Source organism: Emydura macquarii, unplaced genomic scaffold (genome assembly GCF_026122565.2).
Source record: "Emydura macquarii macquarii isolate MOO-44397 ecotype Brisbane River unplaced genomic scaffold, CSIRO-AGI_Emac_v2 contig_1348, whole genome shotgun sequence".
Lineage (NCBI taxonomy): Eukaryota > Metazoa > Chordata > Testudines > Chelidae > Emydura > Emydura macquarii.
The window spans coordinates 19834845-19857503 of NW_027131485.1; the positions used below are offsets into that span (position 1 = coordinate 19834845).

The following is a 22659-nucleotide window of genomic DNA, read 5'->3' on the forward strand; positions in this document are numbered from 1 at the left end:
GGACTGAGCAGCTCCTGATCGTGCCTAATGAGCAGTTGTTAGTTTTCTCTTTCATTCAAAGAGGGGAAAACCATTTTACTTGAAAATGCAAATGTTTTTTAACAATAGTATGACAACGTTTTGCTTTTTTAGATAAACTGTTTCATCATTCACAGTGACAGTGAGTCACCTATGGCTGCCAAATTTTGGCCCTTGTGTGTGTAAAAGAGCTCCAAAACATTAATACTACAATTTGTGCCCTTATTTGTGCAAATGAGACCCATCTGGCTTGTATTGTCCCTCGCACCCTCAATAACAGAGCAAAATCTCACCGTAGCACTAGAGAGAACAAGCACTGGTACAGGATGCAGTGCTCCATACACCACATATCTAGAGAGGTTACCAAGCCCTTTCACTGCAATTCTGTTCTGGCCAGCAAGATCCCTGGGGCAGAGAATACATAGGCCCCTCACTGTGCCAGCAGAGGCAGGATTTGGTCCATAGTTTACAGACATATTACAAATGTCTGGCTCATGCTGGAATATTTTCAAATCTTCAGCCATTTGCCACCATGTTGTTATTCTTTGCTGGACACTTTTCCAACTGACTCTTTCCCTTGGTTCAGTTGTTTTGTGCATGTGCCATTCTCACTATTCAGACTGATAGCAGTGCATCTGCTAATCCCCATGCAGAACCATTCATCTTGAACTAATGAGACTAGTTGCAAGAGGTGGAGCAAGGAATAGTACCCTTTGTTACTTATCTTTTAACCTGTTACTGATGCATGAGAGGACCTTTCCTTTTATCCCATGACTGCTTACTATGCTTAAAAACCTTTGATGTGGAACCTTCTTAAAGACTTTCTGAGGTTATGTCTACACTGCAATTAAACACCCGGGGCTGGCCCATGTCAGCTGACTCTGGCTATGGGGCTGTTTAATTGTGGTGTAGGCTTTGGGGCTTGGTCTGGAGTCAGGGCTCTAGGACCCCTCAAAAGGGGAAGATCCCATAGCCCAGGCTCCAGCCCGAGCCCAAACATCTACACTGCAGTTAAACAGCTCTGTAGCCCCAAACCCTGCAAGCCCAAGTCATCTGACATGGGCCAGCCATACATGTTTAATTGCAATGTAGACATACCCCGAAAGTCCAAGTACACTGGATCAACTGGATCACCCTTGTCCATGGGCTTGTTGATACCCTCAAAGAATTCTGATAGATTGGTGAGGCATGATTTCCCTTTACAAAAGCCATGTTGACTCTTCTCCAACATATCGTGTTCACCTATGTGTCTGATCATTTACTATGGTTTAAACCAATTTGCCTGGTACTGGAGTTATGTTTACTGGCCTGAGATTGCCAGGATTCCTTTATACTCTTTCAAAAATTGGCATTATACTAGCTATCCTCCCGTCATCTGATACAGAAGCTGATTTATGTGATAGGGCACATAGCATAGTTTTTAATTCTGCTATTTCATATTTGAGTTCCTTCAGAACTCTTGAGTGAATACTATCTGGTCCTGGTACCGTTTATCAATTCTTCCAAAAACTCCTCTATTGGTTCTTCAGTTATTACAAAACTAGCTTCTTCCAAATAAAGTGGGGATGCATATTCCAATGTAAAGTGGTGTTGCAAGATAATTGACTTTCTGTCAGCAGAGAAGAGATAAAAGTAGGTGGACCAACACTGCAAAGTTTCCGATTTGAGGTTCTGTTTAAAGTGCATTGCTATTTCAGTGTCAAGTTATGCTGCATCCTCTTTTTAAGAGGCTCTTTCTGAGCACTTGAAGGGAGATGGGAGAAGAATATTTGGGGGAAGGGAATATTTGTAATGCATAAATAGCATTTCAGTGTATTAACTAGGGTTATTGACCTGATTAAATCACTTACACTGATGGGGGAATTTGAGCAGAAGACCACATGTATAACAACTTTCAGCAGCACCAGTGGGGTGCACCTGGCCACTGGATAGGTCTAATGGCTTTAGAGAGCGCACAGTCTCAGAAATCACAAGGGGCCTCGTGGCATTTCAGCATAATCAAAATTGATTTTTTATTGTTGTTGTTCATGTATGGCTCAGATTTAGAATGATGGAATCATAGGATTAGAAGGGACCGCATGGGTTGTCTAGTCTAACTCCCTGCCAAGATGCAGGATTGGTTGTGTCTAAACCATCCAAGACAGATGGCTATCCAGCCTCTTAGGATATAGTTGAATCTTGGTTTATTCATGTGATCTAGACACTACTTGAGCTGTGTTTATGTCATGGTGCCAGCACTCCTACATGGGTTTAGAGCCAATTCCTGCCCTGACATGCTACTACTCTGTCCAATATGCCCTTTGTTGCAGGAATACAGTACAGGATTCCAAGAGGTAGGATGGTAGGGGAAAAGTGGTAAGACAAAACTATGCTGCTATTCTAAACAGGAGCAGCATATGTCCCAAACAGCATATGATGCTAAGTGTAGATCAGAGGATAACCAGCTGGAGATCACGATACTTCTCTTGGATGGCAGACAGTGTCTCTCAGAGCCGTAGTGTATGGACCGGTGCATGAAATAGCCATTTTTCCTAGCAAATCAAGCTTGCTTAGATGGGAGTGGAGGAACACAGCTGGGAGACAGCAGGGTCTATCTTCTTTGTACAGCTGAGATTTTTTGTATATATGGATTTTCTATAAATATAGGTTGTGGTAATTGGCACTGGAACAGCGTACTGTCTGTTTAACTACTTTAACAAATAAGAAATCCAGGAATTCATTACATTTCAGAGCATCACAAATAATCCTCCCTAATGCCCATCCTCTCCATTAATATGGAGCAGGTAATGACCGTATTAAGGAAAAACTAAAAGTGTGGAAAAAACCATATGTAATCTCAACTAGATTAATCCCCATGGAATACTTTATTTTCCCCACCAAAGGTTCTTCCAATTCCCCTCTGTGCTTATCTCCCTGAGAGGCTAGCATTGCCACACGTAAGCCAAACCATGGGAAAGTTGTTAAAAAGTTTCAGTTTAGACCAGACAAAAATGGCTAGCTCCTTGGAGGATGAGAGAAAGAGGATGTAGAGCAGATAACTGACACCATGCTTGCACACCCAATTCTCTCTTCAGTGTATACAGCTCCTAGGAGTGGTCCTTGTAGAAATACTGAATGTGGGGGTGTTACCTGGCAGCTCTGTGTTTTTGGGAAACCAGGGCACAAAACTCCTATTCTCTGTGGCTCACATGAATCTCCCCCCACCCCCCTAGCCCCTGCTTGAACCAGAAACCAAAGGCATCTCAATACGAAAAGGCAGTGGAAACACATCTAAAACCCTCCCAACAAGGGTGATACAACTCCCCTAGCCTCATCTACATCAAAGATGTAAAAAGGAGGCATCTCAATTAGCACATCGAATGGAGAACAGAAGCCTCATCTACATCAAAGATGGAACAAGAATTAGCATACTGAATGGAGAACCAACCTCCAAAGCAGGAACCGCACTGAACTCTGGGATTGGCAAAGCAGGGATGCACTGCATTATGGGAGATCTCTGCTCTTGATGTAAATGAACCCACACCTGCACACATCCAGCTCCACAGTTATCAGACCATTTTAGTTATTGATATGCAAAACACTGAATCTGCCTGGTTGCATTGTGAGCTCCCTCAAGGAGCACTGCCCGTAGCCAGGAATGATCAGCTCCTTTTGTCCAGCATAAAGAAAACCACTCTGGGATACTTCCTTGAGACATTGTTTACCCTAAACAAACCTGGTGGTCTACAAAACCCCCCAACCCAAGTTCAAACCTCTGTTCTGATGCCTGGATCCAAATTCTGCATTAGTTCCACTAGAACTTCCCCTCTTCCTGACTGATCGTGTTGGAGGCTCTGTCTGTCTCAAGCACACCAGACCATAAGCTGAACAGCCTGTCTCCTGGGAACCTTTGAGCTGCACCAAGTAGTGAGACACACACCCCTTCTTTCCCCAACACTCTCTCTCTCTCAGTCCAGGTATAACTTTCTACTTTTGTAATCAAACCTGGGCTAGCTTTCTCCAATACCCCAACTGTAATTGTGTAGTATTGTAAGTGTTTAATTGTTTTTCTCTCCTTGTATGGTATTACTATTAGTATCATAAGTTTTATATACCTGGCAATAAAATAACTGTTATAATCAAGCTGGTTGCCTCTCTCTCTCTCTCTCTCTCCAAACTGCATTTCCTCCTTTGTGTTCTTGGCTTCCCTATCTTGTTCTGCAGCAATGCTTCTTTTACCTAAGCCAAAGATCTCTGGAGTGCCCAAAAATCCTATGGGGTTTGCTCATCAAGGGGATTACTGCTAGAATAATTGTAGAGTGAGGGGGGAGGCAGCTGAGAAGTGCTGCTCTGCCTAGCCTACGGAGTCCAGGGGCATATAAGGGTGGCAGCTGAAAGTGCTGTTTGACCCAGCCTGATTGAGTTCAGGGATATATAAGAGATCAGCTGAGAGTGCTGATAGCCCAGTCCACTCAGACACACTCGGTTAATCTGGAATATGTGTGTGTATCTTTGGGAGGTTTATTTGAATCTGGGGCTGGAGGAACCCAGCTCTGAAAACCTTAGGTCCTGCAGGATAGCTCCTTTGGGAGGGGACTTGTAGCCATACGAACACACAAGTAACACAAGCAGTACATTAATAGAATCACACACCCCAAGTAACACAAGCAGTACATTAATAGAATCACACACACCCCTTCCAGGAAGGTAGCCCTAATAAATGAGCATGCCCCCAGATGACGGGCAAGTCTGGCAACAGGGGTGGAAGGAACAGAGACTTTTATTTTCAGATTTTTAGTAAATTACAGTTGTTGTATTGCAGATTGTCTGACCTGCAGCTGCATCGCTGTAACAGTTCAGTGTAGACACCCACTACAGTGACAGGAAGGGTTCTCCCATCACTGTCATTAATCCACCTCCCCAACAGAAGGGAAGAATTTTTCCACTGACCTAGCACTGTCTACACCAGGGGTTAGGTCAGCACACCTACGTCTCTCAGGGGAGTGGATTTTTCACACTCCTTAGAGACATATCTATGGCAATGTAAGTTTTCCATATAGAGCAGCCCTCAGTCACAGCAAAAATGACTGGGTAGCCCTTCTTCACTGCAAAATGATGAAATTCTCCCTCCATAAAAGCAGGTAACTCCCATTAAATTAAGAGAATGGGAGACACACACACTGAGAAGAGGACACACATTCTTCAGGACCGTCAGCCAAATAAATGGGATAACTCAGTACACTTTTTTTTTAAAAACCCCTTTTACACTCCATGTCTTTACAGGCATCATGGGACAATTTCTTTGCAAAGATTTACAATTCTGGAGATGGGTCAGGCAGAATTCCTTGGGAATGTTTCTTGGATTCTGAGGGAGATCTCATGGGGGGGGGGGGGGGGAAAGAGAGAGAAAGAGAACTCTAGAGAAACAACAGGCCAAATTTACTGACTTCTGTTGGTTCATACTTCATTGACTGTCAATGTGACTAAGTTATTCCCATCACTGAAATAAATCAGGTACTATGGAAGTTGCAGCTAGGGTTCCCATCACTGCTGCTGCAATTTAGTTGGAGTCAGGTTCCCTCCTGCTGCAACTGTCCACCTTTTTTTTTTTTCCCCGTGAAGGTTCAATATCTATGCAATGGAAAGCAAATTTAAGGGTTTTTTTACTTAAGTGAAGTGATATATTTGGAGGAAAGCAGAAAAAAAAATCAGCTTCCTAAAACTATACAAACATACTTTTCCACAGCCCTGTCTCACTACAACCGACCAATTGTCAACATTAACCTAAGATAAGAGAGGATTTTTAAAGCAACCATCAATGGGTTTGGTTGAAATTCACTAAGGCCAGGGATTTTGCTTGTAATAAAAATGTCACTGCCCCATTTCCAGGTCTGACTCAGGCTATGTCTACACTACCACTTATGTGGGTATAATTTGTCACTCAGAGGTGTGACTAAGCCACCCCCGAGCAACATAAGTGACATTGACGTAGGCGCCAGTGTGGACAGCACTATGTTGGTGAGAGAACTTCTGCTGACATAGCTGTTGCTGCTTGTGGGGTTGGATTAAGTCAACAGAAGAGCTCTCTCTAGTTGGCTTTGAGCGGATACACTAGAGAGCTAGGATGGCCCACTAAACCAGAGAGCCTGGAAATACCACTGCATGGGCCAGTTAAGAGAGGTGAGTGAGAGACAGGGATGTGGAGCTGTGACATTCTGGGAGTCAACCCAAACCAGTAAAGGGTTGTGTCACTGCCTGTCCTACAACTCTGGATTCCTTAAATACTATGCTGCTGTGTCTCACGGTCCGGACACCAACAGCCAGCCTACAGGCATGCAGGTCACACCCTGGCTTCCACCAGCAAGTAACTGTTTTCAGAGTGACCCCATCACCCCCAAGTCCTGAATTTCCCAAAACTGTCTCCCTGCAGTGTCCAACCCTACTCAAAGAAGTTAAGAAACAGTAGCTTGTTATCTTGACTGGCGTTTAGATAAGATGTAAAACATGTTTATTCAATCAGAAAGAGATTTTAAGTAAGTTCAAGTACAATGGATAAAGATAGAAAGGATTACAAGCAAACAAAAGTAAAAGTACAGTCTCTTATGGCTAATTTAACAAGCTACAGTCTCTGTTTAATCTTCCTTTTCTAGGAATGGCTGACTAGCTCTTAGTCAAAATCCCCACAGAGTCCAAGGTGCTGCTTTTCTGTGTCTTCTCAGGTGAAACATAATTTAGGGGGTCTCTACCCCTCTCTTTATTGTCTAGTAGACCTTTGAAAAAGTCTCTCAAAGTTCATCCTGCTTCAAGAGGCAGAAAGGCAGCTTGAGGGTGCAGTTTCCATCCCCCACTTGCTCTTCCTGGAGGCTTGTTTGCCGGGCATGCAAATATGCTTTTCTTTATCTTTGGTCACACCTTGCTCAGTTTATATGGAAGATGCATTCAAGCTGGTGGAACCACATTCCTGTGTCTGGTAAAATGAGTTTAATCAAATCACTCTGACATGCCTGGTTTAAATATATTTTAATCATAATACCAGCACATCTCTATAATCCTTTGTAACTTGATCAGTATTATTATTGCATGATATAAGTATGATCAGTCAGTTATTAGTTTTCCAATGACATATTACAGGACACCTTGTAGATACAAATAGTGAGTTGGGTTCACTGAGCTGTAGGTCAGGTGAAACTGACTGCTAGACACCAGGGAGTTCTTTGCCTTCTGGCACAAGAACGCTTTTAGGGTAACAGGGGCATGGAAACATCTGCTAATTAGTTACAATTTTGTTTCCTCATTTTTTCCTTTAAGTACTACGTCCAATAACTAGTGGATCACATGGCAGAATGAATATGACCAAAAAAAGTCCCTGAATGACTTTTGTTCATTCTCTGCATTTCCCTTGAATTCTTGATATGTCCTAAAACACAGACGTCTCAACTTCTAGCGAGGAAGATAATTTTAAAAGGGAGTATAGCTCTCTCCTTTGATCTCAGAAAAGAAAGTTTGTTTTTTCAGGGGAAGGGTAAACAAAGAGCTGATCATAAAGTGATGTAACAGGTTGTGCAGGTTGATGTGTAGCTCAAAGGTTTATAGATATTGTTAAAAAGGTGCCTGTGTCTCACTGTTTGTTTTTCTAAATTGTGCTTGCCTATACAATGGTCTGGCCAATGAGATGTGAGAAACCACTACGTAACTTCCCTGGAGCTTCTAGATGCTGTGGAGGACAGAGCCACATTTGACCTGGGGTCTTTTGGGATATTTAGTGTGGTAGCTGAAGCCCAGATCCTCAAAAGGTAGTCAGTCTTCTAACTTTGATTAAAGCCAATGGGAGTTAGGTGCCTAAACATCTTTGAGGATCTGGACCTAGGTAACCATCTTGTTTCAGACATTGTGCCCCATGCCCGTGGTGCCAATTCTCTCACTATCTTATTGTTAGTTTTGCAATATTTGCTGTCTTTTTTCTTGAAGATCCACTCCTGGAGAGATGTGATTACATGAGAATGTGAGCGTATAAAAGGGGAAATAAATTGCCTGGTTGGTATGCAGAGCACAGGAGTTAATTGGGAGTGGGGAGAAGGAAGATAGTTAACCTTCTACAAAGGAGGCTGAAGTGAACATCCAGGGGAAAGGATCTAGGCACTCCTGGCCGTAATAGGGGAGCAGGCAGGCAGCAGCCTGGCTCCCACAATAAGTTCTAGGCAGAAGGGTCACATACTTGTGTGCTATAAGGTAGCAGATAACTGGGGACAGCAGACCCACATAGCTATGCTGACAAAAACCCCAACATGGATGCAGCTATGTCAACAGAAGAGTGCTTTTGTCAACAAGGCTAATGTCATTCAAGGAGGTGATGTTCCTAGACCATGTACAGTAAGGGGCTATGGCGGCATAGGCTCCATAGTGTAGACATAGCCTGAATCTTACAGCAACTTGTATAAATAAATACTTAGGGAAAAAAGTGAAAATGTGCTAAAACTCTTTAATCACCCTTTTGCTGGCATAAACACTTTATTTCTTGAATTGTCCATTTCCCATTATTCAAGATTCTAATAGTTCTGAATCACAGAAGCCTAAAAATTGCTTTCTGAAATATTTAACACACAAATAAAAAAAGCAAAGGAAAAAATGGTCTTATGTATTATGCACAAGAGTGGGAGTTGGGGGATTTGTGCTCTCTTCCCAGCTGTGACATGGACTTCCCCTTGGACAAGCAGCTAGGGCCAAAATGTTGAACCTTGCCCTGACTTTGAATGATCTAACATCGTGGCTCCAGGGAGCTTGAGATACCTAGCTCAGATTCTTTTTTCAGAGGTACTGCATAGCCACAGCTCTCAGATATATTTATGTTGGAGTGCTCAGTATCTCTGGTAATCAGTGCCTGGCTATCAAGTTGGGAACAAAACAAACCTGTGGAACCTCAAAATAAGTGGATGCTTAAAAATGGGGGTCTTATCCTCTCTTCCTCCATACCCTCATCTAAAATGGAGGTAATAATACTTGTCTTTTTAACAATAACGGTGATAAACGCTAAGCTCCTTGGATGACAGACACTGTAGAAGTATGAATTATTGCTTTATAATAATTGGATAGTGAGAAGGATATCAGCTATCCATAACCAGATAAAATAATCTAAAACTGGGTAACTGTCAGGTCTGACTTCATTGATTATAGCTACAGGCCATGCACACGTGTGACCAGAGCATAGAAATGACCCCTACAATATATAGACTGATTTTTGTAAGAGGCTTTTTAAAAGCAAATAGATACAGGAAGCTCTCTCTCAGAAAAAATAACATGCAAAGAAGCTGTGAGTGTGAATGTGTACACATGGCTAAGAAGTACAACAGCAACAACTAAAAATGAAACTAGCCAAGATCACTGTACAGCAGGTTAGAGAATGCAATAGCAGACAAGCATCCAATTTTGACATTCACATTCTGTGTGCAAAAGAAATGAGATTTGCACGTGTGACCCAGAAGCTCTCTGCTCATTGAGAACTGGAAGGGAGGAATTCTTGTCTTCATTAGGTTATCCTTGGAAACCTGTTTAAGAACACACTACAACAAAGCTGGCACCACACAAAGTCTTGCTCTGAAGTTATTGCACAATAATGCATTTGTCTGCTTATGAAATGACATGTTTGTTTTCTTCTGTTCATACTCTATGCTACTGTAAGTGACATGAGATTTGTTGGAATTACTGCAGAAGGCTAAAAATATATATTAACACCTATTAACGGGAGTTTGCAGTGTTTGAACAATGAGTGCTATTGTTACATAAAGATCAAGGGTAGATTATCAGGGTTAAGAACTCAAAACAGGAAGATGCTGGTAAATGGACATATTAGCTGCAGTGAAGTATTACAGTGGCAGCAACTATTATTTTCCTATTGCTGCAATTGAAGAACGCTTCCTGTGTATGCAAGTCACTGATAAAAGGGTTAGAACTGTCTGTGCGATAGTGAAAGAAGATGAAATATGTAAAATGGGGTATTAGGGTTAGTGTGACAACTATGACAATATCCTGTAATAGCCTGGCCAAACCTTGTGAAATTAAGATTAAATTTATTGAATTAAATTTTATACTTTTGGGGTCTATTGTATTAAAAATGCAACTGGGCATATGTTATTGCATGCAACTTCTCTAGGAGACTGATTAATGCAATCTCTGGAAAGGATTAGAAAAACCCCTTGTCTATTAGTTACAGACTCCTGGAAATGCCATTTCAAAGACCTCTGAACTGTATAAAGAATGGATCAAACGTTTCATCAGTGTGTTGGTTCTGAGCTGAGATGGCTGTGAACTTGTGACCATAAGAGACAACCCATTACATGATCTGAAGAACTAATCACCTGCCAGAGCCCAGGTCAGAGCTGGGTGATCTCGGGTAAACTTATTAGCATGCATGTAAATTATTTGTATTATAATTTATTTATTATTAATAAAAATCATCATTTTTAATGTGTTTTCTCTGGACTGCTTTTACCCACAAATAAACTTGCACATAAATTAACTGGGGGGCAGTTACATTGCTGTTAATCTCTAAAGAGAAAGCAAGCAAGGCTGCTTAGGTCAGGCTGTCGTATTTTGTTGGGAATAAAGTACTAATGGCAAGGAACTGTGTAGCTGGAGATACCCCAATCAGAAGAGACACGTATCTCCACTCGAGAGGCATAGGCTGGGGGCCGGCAGTCTGAGAGTGGGTACTCTTGCTGGACCACTGAGAGGAAATACCAGTGCAGGTGCCCTGAACGGTGACAGTTAGAATATCACAGTTGTGATGTAGATACCATAAGAGGGTCAGCTTCTGCTACCTGATACTGCGGCTCCTAGCAATGTGCATCCTCCAGACCATCAGATAAGAATGAGCCACATTTACCTCTCAGTTTACTCAATGCAGAGGGTAGATGAAAATCCCAAATCCCATGGTGGAGGAAGGAGTCCATCAAGAGGGGCAAGGTAAGCTACATACTATGTTTCCCCATGCTCACCCTTCGCTGCATAATTGCCTTTTTTTCCCCCTCTGCTGATGCTACACAGGAGATCAGTAGATGGGTCAGAGGAGGCCAGGGCAAAACAGAGGACATAGTCATGGATTCTACTTGGTATATTTCCTTCCAGCTCTAATGAAAGTTAATATGCATTAAGTATCTTGCATTCCTACCACTTGGAGTGGAAATAACTCCTCCTTTCCCACCGGCCCTGACACACTCAGGTCTTATTTACACAAGAACATTTATGAAAGGAGGATTGAGCTAAAGTAAAGAGGCCTTCATTTGCTTCCGAATAAGAGTGTCCACAGAGGGGGTTAATCTGCTCTAATTTCACACCTGTAGTTAATTGATTTTAACTTCCCTGAGTGAATGTGCACAGAAAAGTCTTTATATGCTACGGGATGAGAAATGGCTCATCAACAAATGAGAAAAGTGGGGCTAGGTACTGCAGCATTCCCAGCTCCCCATTACCATAAGCACAAGTTCCCAGAGACACTGATAGAGCTAAATAGCACTCCATATGCCATAAATCTGCACTCCATGAGGAAGAAGGTAATTTGTACCTACTATACCTAATAATCTGGGATTTTATATGCACTGACTAGCTGCCTTGTCTGATGCCTATTATGGCAGAACACACACTACCATTCTTGGCACATTTATTATAAAGATGTCTGCAAGTGACAGTCTGTCAGATTTACACTTGCAAGATCCTTTGAACTAACCCAAAAGCCAGGAACTGGCTCTGTTAGAATGATCTATTTACATTACTTTCCAGATTTCTAAAGAGGAATGCCTGGGAGGCTTTGTAGGGTCCTGACTGTAGTAAGAACCCTGGTCTAAAAGCTGTGTGTCCCTCTTATCCTTTCCAATTTGATCTTTTTTAGAACTGGAGGTTCTAACTTGTTCTGTCACTAGCCTAAGAACTAATTGCAGAGCCACATGTCTCCTTGCTACCTTAAAGATAATGAATGAGTTTCTATTTCGAAATGCCAATTTATTTAAAAAGTAATCCTAATATAATTTAGATTGACAAATTTGCATAATGTGGATTCTGGACTGGATTTCTTTTATCTTTGCAAACACCCATGATTGTATAATTTACCAGTCCAGGTTCTCCCTCAAATGCTCCAGCCCTGGCCACTCAGTGCTCCTAAGTCATTTTGATCAACTTCCTGCATTTAGCTAAGTCAGGGGTTCTCAAACCAGGGGTCATAAGGTTATTACAGGGAGTCACGAGTTGTCAGCCCCCACATGCGCCAGTAAGGGTGGCATGGCATGGGGGGGTCATCACTACAGACTGAAATATTTTCAGGGAAAAAAAAAGTTTGAGAACCCCTGATCTAAGTCAGATTGGTAGCAATCAGCTTAAACAAGGGGTCCCTGCAAACAAGTATATACAAGAAATCCATGGAACAACATCCCATATACACCAAGAAATCTGTTATCTATAGCCAGGCACTCAGATACCACAGAATATTCTCCAAGGAGAAAGTCTGGGTTATACACCTTAACACACTTAAAACCACTATCACCAGAGAAGTACATTGCGGTCACAACCAGGATGTGGTCAAAGAAGAAGTTTGACCTCCTGGTATCTAATGAGGCCTAAGTCCAGAACAGGCCAGAGGGCAAAACTAAGAGTCAAGTTACCAGGAAATTAGAAGTAGGAGACAAACTTGAGAGCAGAACCACAGATCAGTAACCAGAATGAGGTCAGCTCAGGATACCAGGCGCTCAAGCCACTGGAAGCACATACTCCAGAGCAAGGTTGATCTCAGTTTCATGGACAACTTCCTGTTCCTGTGCTGGGTTTAAATAGGGGCTGTGGATCAATCAGGGCCTCCATTGTTCTGGCAATCAGCTCCCAGGACTGGAGCTCTCTGTCTGAGTTTAACTCCTACTCTGACACTAATTAGCATGTCCTGTGGTCGCAGGTTAGAACATGCTAGTGCTAAAGCGCCCTGAAGACCAGAGTTCAAGACCCACATTTCCTGACACTTGCACCATGGAATGGGCTACCCAAATACCCTGAGAGAAGCTGCTTCAATACAGAAATAAACCACTCACTTGTAGCTGTCACTTAGAACCCGTATCCGGTATCAACCCATACACAATGTGGACCACACTCTGAAATAAATATTTCCTGAACCCCCTTTTCTGACCTTCAAACAATCCTCCAAGCTCATCATCATAAGGAAGCACCCCACACACCAACTCAAAGCAGCACCAGAACAGAGGTAAAACTTGTAGACATATCTCTATTGCTACAATGATCAACACAACTCATCTTTCAAGATCCATGGGTCCTATATCTGTGCCTCATCTAGTGCACTCAATGCCCCAACAACAACTATGTTGGTGAAATGAGACAAACATTATGTTCTCAAATAAACTCACACAGAAAAATGATAAAAAAAAACACCACATCACCTGTGGGTGAACAATTTCAGAAAGCAGTCACTCTATAGCTGACGTCTCAGTCTTCATCCTCAAAGGAAACTTGCATAACACCTTGAAAAGATAAGCATGAGAAGTTAAACTCATAACTTTGCTAGATACTGTATGTATGGCTTATTACAACAATTTATAACCAACTTAAACCACCTTCACAGTTTCCCTCCCTCCCCCCCATTTCCCAGCCTATGACTGCAGAGGTGTTAATGGGTCACTTCATTTTAAATGGTCCCTTGAAATGTGTGTTAACTTCATATGCTAAACAATCTGTTCCACCTTGTATTTAGCTTGACACTCTGGGCTTGTTTACCCTTAAAATACTGCATCCCCACTGGACCACTGCAGCTGTGCCACTGTAGTGCTTGAGGCTATGGCTACACTAGAGCTTACAGCAGGACAGGTCTCCCATCGACTTAATTATTCCAGCCCCCATGAGCACGGGTGACTATGTTGGTGGGAGAAGTTATCCCACCAACACAGCACTGTCCACACCGGCACTTAGGTCAGTGTAACTTACGTCACTTAGGGGGTGGCTTATTCACATCCCTGAGCGACATAATTTATACTGACAAAGTGTAGTGTGTACATAGCCTCCGTGAAGACACTACCTATGCTGACAGGAGGGATTCTTCCATCAGCATAAGTAATCTATCTCCCTGAGAGCTAGGTTGACGGGAAAATTCTCCCGTCAACCTAGCGCTGTCTACACTGGGGATTCAGTTGGTTTAACTGCATCACTCAGGGGTGTGGATTTTTCACACCCCTGATCGATGTAGTTATATTGACCTAATTTTCTAGTGTAGACCAGGCCTCTGAGTAGACTTCCAAGATCTGAAGCTCAAAAGCTTGTCTCTTACCAGCAGAAGTTGATCCAATAAAAGATATTACCACATCCACCTTGGTTTTCTAGCAACTCTGATGGACATTCTGGATCTCTCAGCTACTACTTGTGTCCGGTGCTTAGTAAGCAATGCTCTGTTCATGATTGTAACTGTGAATAGTCAGAAAACATACCAACATGTTTCCTGCACAAAAGCACCATGGAAACAAGCCAGCTAGAACTGTTTAAGTTGTCTGCAAATATCTACCGCACTGTGGTACACTGTAAATCCTGCTCCATCAAAATAGTTCATTTAGATTTGTCAGTTACATCACCAAGAATCATAGCAAGATTAAAATCCATGCCTGCATGTATGGATGAGCAACACTGGACCAAAGTGTGCTGCTCAACATTATATTATATTTGAGCAACCAAAGAGTAATTTGATAGATCCAGGATAAGAGACCATTTAGGAACTTAAAAACATAAAATGAAAAAATCTACTGATCTGGCTACATTGCTTCACCCCCAGCAAACAGATATAGCCTAAAGCTACTAAAAATGCAAATACCAACTCCTGTTCACTGGACCAACCACAAACCCACCCAGCCATCTCTCGAGAAATCAGCTACATGGGAAACCACACACTACACAACGCAAAAAAAAAAAAAAAAAAAAAAAAAAAAAAAAAAAACTAGCAACCTGCCAATTTGGGTACCTCAGAGTAGGAAGAGTGAACAGGTTACGCACTAGTCTACACTAGAGAGTTAGGTTGACATAAAGCAGCTTACATCGATCTAACTATGGAGGTGTACACGTTACAATGCTCCCCATGCCGCTTTAACTCGACTGCTACACCGACCTAATAAAACCACCTTGACAAGAGGCATAGCACTTAGGTCAATGTAGTTAGGGCAATGCAGTGTCACTGTAGACACTGTGTTACTTACCTCGACCTAAGTGGCCTCCAAGAGGTGTCCCACAATGCCATCCATGACTGCTCTCATAACCATTTTGAACTCCACTGCCATGCAGCCAGGTACACAGGTATACACCCCTCCACTTTTAGAGCCCTGGGAATTTTTGAAGTTGCTCTTTCTGTTTGCTTGGTGTGGAGAGCTAAAATAGCAACTGCCCAGCTGACCATGCTGGCTCCTTTCAGCAAACACGTGCACTCCTTCCTGGAGTACACTGGAACTGGTGGATCTCCTGGGTTTGTGGGGAGATGAAGCTGTGCAGGCACAGCTCCACTCCAGGCACAGGAACTTCACAGCAACCCCCATGGTGGATTTCCTTAGTCCAAACTGATTCCCAACTGATCAGTAGCAGTCTGGTACTGCCAGCTTCCACACAACAATCACCACTAACTTCTCCACTGTGAGTGCAGTTCTTATTTTGGTGTTGCTGCACTGGAGAGCTGGGGGGAGCTCCAAGCACAGTTCCAGGAAGGTGGTCTTGCACATCCAAAAGTTCTGAAGCCACTGCTCTTAATCTCATACCTGCATGACAATGCAATCCCATCAGCAGGACATGTTTCTCGAGCCCAGAACTGACAGTCCACAGTATGCAGCTGCTCCATGAATGCCAACAACAATCTTGAATTGTTTCTTTCCATGGCACACAGCAAGGCAGACACCAAGGCATCACCATCAGACTCGCAGCTCAGGAAATACTGCAGGATCAGGCACATTGTGTTCATAATGCTCAGCACAATACTGGAGAGCAGTACAGGATCCATGCTTTCTGACAGAGATGGTGGGTGTTCAGGTCACAGAGGCTGTTGAAAAGCTATGTGAAACGTACTAGCATGCCCATAGAATGATGGGATAGAGAAAACTGCATCATGGGACACTGAATCTGCCTCCATGGGGCACTGCAAACACTTCCCAAAACACCCTGCAGTAGATGGTGGTGAGTTGCACAGTGGGATAGCTACCCACAGTGCACTGCTGTGTCAATTCAAGAGCTGCTACTGTGGATGCACTCCACCGACACAAGGAGCATAGTGTGGACATGTAAATTTAATGACAGCGGTGGCTGTACATCAATGTATCTTAAGTTGACTTAATTTTATAGTCCAGACAAGCACTAAATGTTCTTCTGCTCCAGAATCATTTATTTACTGCCAGCAATCTATATTCAGAATTTCTTCACTTCTTGTAGCTTACAGCTCAACTGCATCTGCATCTAGAGAGCGCAGTACAAACTATTATGCCAAACGGACTCTTAAAATGTAAAGGGATTATCATCGATTCTGGACATCGTTCATCAAACCCCAAAGGCTGGTAGGCTGGTACTGAGTCATGGTCCCCCAATGCTGTGTGCTCCTTAGCTTCTTTGAGCACCTCCCTGCTCCTCCAGGCTTTCTAACATTCTCTTTGTGTCCCCTACCAATTCTGTACATGTTCTCACTCTAAATTCTTTGGCCCTTTCCAAGCCACACTTCACAATTCCTCTAGGACCTTCTCCTTTAGTTATAATTTTCAGCTCCCACAGATGACTACCTTCACCATCCCATGTTTTAACAATCAAAGTTCTGTGTCGTAAGGCCTGGCCTTGTCTGTATGTTTTCTACACAAAATTTTTAGTAAAACTATCTACCAGTGCTACTACTAGTGGAACTATTACTGTAGACCAGGAGCTAGCGTGTTAACCAGCAAATTGTCTAACCCTACCCCAAACAGGTCTAGATTATACTTCAGGCAGCCTTCTGAGAGGGAGAAAGGGCTTGCTGGGCAGTTAAAACTCATTCACCCCGCAGGGAGGGGGGTTGTGAAATCTTTCAAATCCTTAAAGAGACAAACTGCAAAGGGCTTGTTTGTGTGTGTGTGTGTGTGTGGAGGAGGTGATCACAGCTTGGATTTTAAACCCATTCACCGCAGGAAATGAAGATTTAAATCTTCCTGGGGCTGCTTTGGGGGAGGGTACTGAAATGGGGCATCATGGGATACAGTCTGGAGGCCAATTAATTCGAATTAAGTCCCATTGCATCCACACTCACACTAATACAAATTAACTGATGCGCTTCAGGCACTAATCCACTTGCAGAGGTGGTTTTATTAAGGAGCCTTTAAAATTGAATTAATTCAAATTAACAATGCGCAAGTGTAGACATGGGAGTAATTAATTTGAATTAAGGGACTTTAATTCAAATTAAGCCACCAGTGTAGACCAAGCCTTTGTCAAATCCTTTCTCCCTTCAGAGGGGCGGATTGAACCTGGGTCTCTCATGTTCCAGGTGAGTACGCTAAACAATGGGCTAAAACTTATATGGTGGCTAGTGGTGGCACCTTCTCCTCTTGCAGGAGTGAGATTTTGAATGGGACCCATCTGTTCTCAAAGGGCATTTACCAGATTGGCCTCAGATAGGCATTTGGAGATCTATGTCCCAGGAGTTAGGCAGATAGATGGCTAGAAGGAGGCAGCAGTGTACGTGCCCAGAGGCCAAAACTTAGGCACCCAGGTAACTTTTATCTTCAAAACATACTCACAGAGAGAGTTTAGGCACCTACAGGAGTTCTGTGGATCTCAATAGAGCCAAACTTCAGACTTAGGTGCTTAAGTCTGCGGTTCAGACCTAAGTAGGACATTTGGGATCTGGGCCTAAATGTCCTATTCTATTGAACACCATAGAAGGGAGCAAAGCAGAGAGAATTAGAGGGTGCTGGAATGGCTTACACAACATGTAGCCTCTCTTTTTGTATCTAAAGAGGGGACTTCATCTTCCAGGTCTGTCAGGACAACACCATTTAAACTAAAGTATGTTTTTAATAGCTCAGATTACTGCACTTTGGTTATTTGCACAAATCAAGCCAGGATACTAAAGCCGGTAAATTCTTTTTTAAAACTTATCTTTATTTAAAACAAACATACACTTAAAAGATAAAAGGCTTAATCCCAGTCTGAAATGTCCAGTATGTATCAGCCCGTATTTCTAGAAACCCACCAAGGCTTAATATCAGTGGGAATAACACATCCAATCTGAGTAGCTAAAAAGAGATTAAGGAAAGATGGATAAAGAGTGAAACTTAGAGGACTGTGTCCCAGAATCCCTGGGTTCTAGAGGTATGCAGCTTTTCCTCAGGTGCTAAGTCTGACAGTTACTAAACTGCTATGACCTGAATGCCCATGCTGTCTTATTCTGGCCTTGCTTTTAAAGATGACCTGCCCCCTCTAAAAAAGCTGGAACCTCGTTTACACCTTCTGGTATAAGAAAAAGACTTGAGATGGCAGGTGGCTGCAGCTTATTTTAAACTTCAGGGAATTTTTTGCACCCTCCTGGCTTGTTTTTCATATTAGATATTCAGGTCACATCTACTCAGTTCTCTTTCTGTGGACCACCGGAGTACTAGTAGGATTATGATATCACAAATACTAATCTTGACAAATCAAAATTAGTTTAACTCAGCAAAAGGAGTCATGAGTCCTCTTGATTTCCCCACACCTCATTGCCATTCTGTAGCAGAATAAGTAAACAACTGTCCTGTACAGTAGCTGAGTCACGCATTTTACCAGGAAATGTTCTTTCCCAGTCAAAAAACTGCTTGAACTTATCAAAAATACTAGAGGTACCTGAGTCTCTAACCACTAGAGACCAACTCAAAAGCAATGTTTCATATTGGTTTGATTGAACATGTTTTTTTGTTACCTTCAACTTTTTAATTTTTTTAAAGAAAAAGCTACCTGGCAGAGCTGAAGAAACAAAGCCATAAACTGCCCGAAATGAGAAGTATAGGGCTTGCAAACGTGTGTCCTTAACTTTGTTAGCGTTTCTAGGAAGCACTCTGTACTGATGCGTATGGTGGAAGGAGTGAAAGCATTACAGAAATTACAGCTCATTCATTATTAGTTTCACTTGTCTGGTTGGCATCTGTGTTTAACTGAAGTAACAAAGGACAACTGTCACCAGTATGTCTAGGTTCTGGCTGAATAGCATCTCTGGGTAAAAGAGAAAATACATAGTTTTCGTTTCTTACACTATATTGTTTATAAGCAAGGGAAGGCTGTCAGATCAAATTTAGTGCAAATGATGGTGTGGCTTGTTTGTTTTTTACAAACAAGCACTAAAAACCTACATGGAAGTATTTCTATTACTTTTTATTCCAAAGCTTTTTAAAAAACACAAATCATTCTCTTGCAGTGTTTACAGCCCAAACATTGTAGCACTGCTGCAACTGCATACGAATTTCAAACTGAATCAGACTAGAAAGTAACTGGCCTGTCCCTCTCATTCAAGGGAAGAGAAGTACAAAGATTATGTAAACAGAATACAGAAAATTGATTTTAAAAACATTTCAATGTTAATCTAAGGTATTAGTAATAAGTAATATCTAGGACATGATCCTGCACAACTTTATGTGCATAGTCTGAAAACAATGAAACCACTCATCATTATGGATTTGTATGACTCTGCATGTGGCATCATAGAACATTAGAGTTGGAAGGGACCTCAGGCAGTCATCTAGTCCAACCCCCTGCTCAAAGCAGGACCAAGCCCAGCTAAATCATCCCAGCCAGAATGCATTCACAGTGCAGTTTTAAAGTTAACAAAATTTAGACCTTTTTTCATAGTCTGCATTTTAATAGCACCTATAGACCTGAAAAAGAGCTCTGGATGCCTCGAAAGCTTGTCTCTCTCACCACCAGAAGTTGGTCCAATAAAAGATATTACCTCACCCACCTTGTCTCTTTTGTGGAGACTGAATCACATAGTGGCATCTGCAGCACCACATGCACTGCCTCCCCATGTGGATAAAGAGGTAGCCTAGAAAGGGTTGAATGAGCAGCATGAGCCGCATGTACCTGTCTCCTTATAAGGAAATGAAGTGACCCCACCTGCTGGTGCATGGTCAGCAACTGCCCAGGATAATTGTAATCACCTGGTTGGCTGGTTCATACCTGCCCGGGAAATCAGGAGCACCTGGTTGGCTAAACTCCGAGCCATGACCTTAGAAGGTCATGCAGCAAATAGCAACCAATGGGGCTCAGCCTCTGCTGACCGTGGGAAACTATAAAAGTTCAAACCCAGGTAGTAGAGAGGAATTGAATCTACTTAGCACCCTGTGTATCTCTTGGCTGTGGTGGGCTGATACATTTTCCCCAGCCTGCTTTGCTGTGAACTGATCACTCACAGTGGCTCTCTCCCATCTGCAGTATCTAAAGCAAACGGCAATTGAATTTGGCCAGCATGGTATACCTGTATATAAAGTTTGTGAGTATGGATTAACTGTTTTCTGTTGTGTTTGTCTTGTAACTTCTTTGGGAAACTCCAAAACTGGGCACCCTAGTGTCACATGCTAGCAGCCATGCGTTGATCCAGGAGACATCACAAAATGCTAAATTCTTGGGTGGCACATTTTGTCCTTTCGTGCACGGAGTTCTCCTGCCCTTTGCTATCACTGTTTGCTGTGCAATTGCTTGCTGTGAAACTGTTTATTATAGAAATAGAACTCCTTTATTATAAGGATAGGATTGTTTATTGTAAAATAAAGGGTTTATTGATTAAGCAAACCCCCAGAATCATCACTGTCTCACTTAACCCCCTGTATCCCAAACTGAACCTATCAGAGAGTTTTTCTCTCCGTTTCTACATCTTTAATAGCACCTCTAATTTAAGGATGTCAAAGCACTTAAAAACATTAGGTTAATCTTTATAACCTCAGTGAAGTAGATATTACTGTACCCATTTTACAGTTGTGAAGGGGGACCTGAGGTACAGAGAGGTTCTGTGATGCTGCAATATTGAAATTCATACACAAGTCAATGGGAGAACCAGGAATATAACCCAGAAGTTCTAACTCCCATGACCTAATCATGATTCTCCACAAATTCTAAGGGAACGTCTTCACTGATGGTGGCAAATTCGCCACCGTGAGATCGATTTATCCGGATCAATTGAGCAGAAGTGAAGACCCACGTAATTGATCTGGAAGTCAATTCAATAAAACCACCTCCAATAATAGTGAAGTGCTACGTCAATGGGTACACATTTCCTGTTGGCACAGCGTAATGAAGACAGCGCGCAGAAAAGAATTTAGGAAGTCGATGTAAGTTATGCAAGCTACTCTACTTAGCTTGTGCAACTCCCTTTGACTGCCGTTGAATTTCCCAGTAAGTATAGATCAGGCCTAAAATGGCCATAGGATACAGTCTAGACCTGGCAAAACTAAAAATCTTGATTTATTAATTTCAGTCAGTAGGTACCCGATCACAGCACTTGGCTTTATAAACTCATTACAATACTTTGACGAATAGAAAAATATAATTTAGAAACAGGATCCTGATTCATTCAATTTGAAACAGGATTTAAAATATGAACTTCCCCACAACTGAAGCAGTATCTAGGGTTCTGGTTCAGTCTGTTACAGAGCTGGGCACCAGTCAGAAAGTTGGGACCTTGTGTTTCAGTTTTGGGCCTGTCTCCAAAAGCATCCTTTTTAAAAAACTCACTTGTAGTAAAAATATAGTCACCTGTAATACAGACTTAAATCTTTCACTTTTTAGAAGTAGTAGCACTGTGTCACCAAACCTTACAACCAGGAATCTGCAGTCTCCCAGCTCTGTTACAGACGCTTCCTGCAGCAATACCTATCCACACAGAAAATGAAATTGGAAGTTTAAAACCCATGTGACTTTTTTTAAACTAATTTTAATGGGACAGCCTTGAGGGACACAGGAGTCTGAGAAAGTGGGAAAGAAATCTTACAAGAGCTGGGATGCACACTTACTTACACAACACTTCTGGCACAAAAAAGGGTGAAGTTGTACAAGGAAATGGAGGAAGCTGGTGAAAGGCAAAGCCTTTGTTCTTGGCTTGTCAAAGTCTTAGGTTGTGAAACTGGCCTCTAAAGTATAGGATACAAATGCCCCCAAAAGGGAACAGCCAAAGAAACGCAAGCTCATGAATGTTTCTTTAACATTCATCTTGTTTTCCATATATTTGGGCTTTGTGGTATCACTGTATAAGATAAACAATGAGAACACCAGGTTTGTGGAGTTAGATGTAAAATGAGAGGCAGACAGCTTTGTTGCAATCAGACAAAAATGAGAAGTATGACCAGACTCTTGTGATCTCTCTTCCCTTCTCGCCCAAGAAATGATACAGTAAGTGCTGTATCCACATTTCTAATTAACATCTGTGTAACCATATACAAGAATTTCTCTTTCAAGTCAGAAACCATGGCATGCAAGCACAGATACGTCCCTTCCCAGATGAGACTGCATGCCAAAAGGATCTTCAACTCCCAAAGGCTACAGCTGAGTTTATACTCAAATGGGTTTTAGCCACACCTTCTTTGGCTGTCTTACATGTATTTCCCAGTCTGCTGCCATCATGCAGTAGTACCTACTGTACTAACCAGAGTAAGAGAACTCAGCCTTGAAATTACTGGT

General features: G+C 42.3%; 1 long non-coding RNA gene across 2 annotated transcripts in view; it reads right to left on the reverse strand.

Moving 5' to 3' along the window:
• Positions 1-20045, reverse strand: part of LOC137155341 (uncharacterized) — an 85641-nt gene extending 65596 nt beyond the window's left edge. Inside the window, exons 1-3 of one of the 2 annotated variants that reach the window (XR_010920432.1) lie at positions 19949-20045; positions 13425-13505; positions 6739-6964 (exon numbers count right to left, since the gene is read on the reverse strand). This is a non-coding gene — a long non-coding RNA (uncharacterized lncRNA). Of the gene's footprint in view, positions 1-6738; positions 6965-13424; positions 13506-19948 lie in introns of those variants that run through there. The other variant, XR_010920433.1, reaches the window with a different exon arrangement.
• Positions 20046-22659: the final 2614 nt, after the last annotated feature.